The sequence below is a fragment of the Tamandua tetradactyla genome, chromosome 26, assembly GCF_023851605.1.
Source record: "Tamandua tetradactyla isolate mTamTet1 chromosome 26, mTamTet1.pri, whole genome shotgun sequence".
In the NCBI taxonomy this organism is placed as follows: Eukaryota; Metazoa; Chordata; class Mammalia; order Pilosa; family Myrmecophagidae; genus Tamandua; species Tamandua tetradactyla.
Window position 1 is genome coordinate 15,339,083 of NC_135352.1, and position 2,304 is coordinate 15,341,386.

Here is a 2,304-nt window from a genome sequence, read left to right on the forward strand (position 1 = left end):
TTTTTTAAAATTTATTTATTAATTAAAAAATTAAACAAATGAACTAAAACATTAGCATATATAATCAGTAATTCACAATATCATCACTTAGTTGCATATTCATCATTTTTTAGAACATTTGCATCAATTCAGAAAAAGAAATAAAAAGACAACAGAAAAAGAAATAAAACAAAAACAGAAAAAAAAAAAGATTATACGTACCATACCCCTTACCCCTCGCTTTCATTGATCACTAGCATTTCAAACTAAATTTATTTTAACACTTGTTCCCCCTATTATTTATTTTTATTCCATATGTTCTACTCATCTGTTGACAAGGTAGATAAAAGGAGCATCAGACACAAGGTTTTCACAATCACACAGTCACACTGTAAAAGCTGTATCATTATTCAATCGTCCTCAGGAAACATGGCTACTGGAACACAGCTCTACATTTTCAGGCGGTTCCCTCCAGCTTTTCCATTACATCTTGACTAACAAGGTAATAATCTACTTAATGCATAAGAATAACCTCCAGGATAACCTCTCAATTCTGTTTGGAATCTCTCAGCCATTGACACTTTGTCTCATTTCACTCTTCCCCCTTTTGGTCGAGAAAGTTTTCTCAATCCCTTGATGCTGAGTCTCAGCTCAAGGAATGTTTGTGTTTTTATGTTTAAAAAAAATTAAGAAAAAAAAAGAGAATGTTCATGTTATATGTTGTTTTGGTTTGATAATAAAAAATAAATTAAAGAAAAAAGAGTAGAAAAATATTGAGCTGTCCTGTGTAGGAAGACCCTAAATGCATCCTGGCTTGGCAAGGGTTGAGGATCCCTTTGGAAAAGAGTAGATTGCCTGTTTTTCCACCTGAGAACAGCTGCACTCCATTTGTCTCTTGAACAGTGTTGTTTCTACTATAAGCTAAACTCAAATGGTCAAAAATGCCAGCCTGGTTCAGAGACCTCTATCGGCCTCAGGCTGATTCGAAGAAGATGAAATAGAAGGTACACATTGGGATCAACATAACTGAGTAGGCTCTGTCTCAGCATTCACCTGCACCCCAATGGGCCCTGTTTCCTTCTCCTCAAGAATGCCCATTGGAGACCTGCTCATGGATGTGCCACTTCCAGTGCTACAATCAGTACAGCATCCTTTCCCCCAATTTCTTTTTTCATAAAGGAGAACTCTTTGTACCAACCTAATAGCTGAATAAACTATTCAATTATAAAATTGTTTTGTTTCTTTCCTTCCTGAGCAAGGGCCCATTTCTTTCTCAGACTTGTTTGGGATAAAAGTTGTCATTTCCTACCATAGTGTGCTTAAAGTGTATGCCTCGATTGTCATTTAGGGAAGGTATTTCTAGTTAGACTCCTAGCAATTGGGCTCCTTAGCTGCAAATAGCAGAAGAGAACTTGTGTGAGTTTTAACCATAGCAGGGAATTTATTACAAAGATAAAGCAACATCTCATAGAAGCGATGACAGAGGTGTAACCAGGCTTCAGGGAAGGACTGGGAACTAGAGAGCTGGCAAGACGGCTCTGACATGCCTCATACCTGCAGCTTTGCTGATCTGCTGCCTTTGTCTCTCCACGAACTGGCTTTTACTGCCTCTGTCTACAAGAAGAAATGTTGATGTCCCTCACAGGGACTCACCACTTCCTCTCAAGACACCTGCTCAGAATGACTAATGTCTTTCAAAACCTATTTTTAAGGAAAATAACCTGATGGGTCCGATTCCATCAGCTATGGCCAATGGACAGAGAACTCAGTGGCTGTCTTCTCAACCAAGGTTCCTGGAACTTGCTGATGATTTGTCACTTATTGGAGATTTGAAAAAAAAACAGAGAGAGAGAGAGAGATTCCAGGCCCCACTCCTAAGTCTCTAAGGGTAAGGCCTTGATTTCTGCCTTGAATAAGCAAATTTCATAGAGACAGATAGATTACAGATTACCAGGAACCAGGGGAAGTGAGAAGGGGAATGGGGAATTATTGTTTAATGGTGTTCTAGTTTGCTAGCTGCTGGAATGCAATATACCAGAAAAGGAATGGCTTTTAACAAGGGGAATTTAATGAGTTGCTAGTTTACAGATCTAAGGCCGAGAAAATGTCCCAATTAAAACAAATCTATAGAAATGTCCAATCAAAGGCATCCGGGGAAAGATACCTTGGTTCAAGAAGGCCGATGAAGTTCAGGGTTTCTCTCTCATCTGGAAAGGCACATGGTGAACGCAGTCAGGGCTTCTCTCTCAGCTGGAAGGGCACATGGCAGACACGGCATCATCTGCTTTCTTACTCTCCTGGCTTCTGGTTTCATGAAGCTCCCCG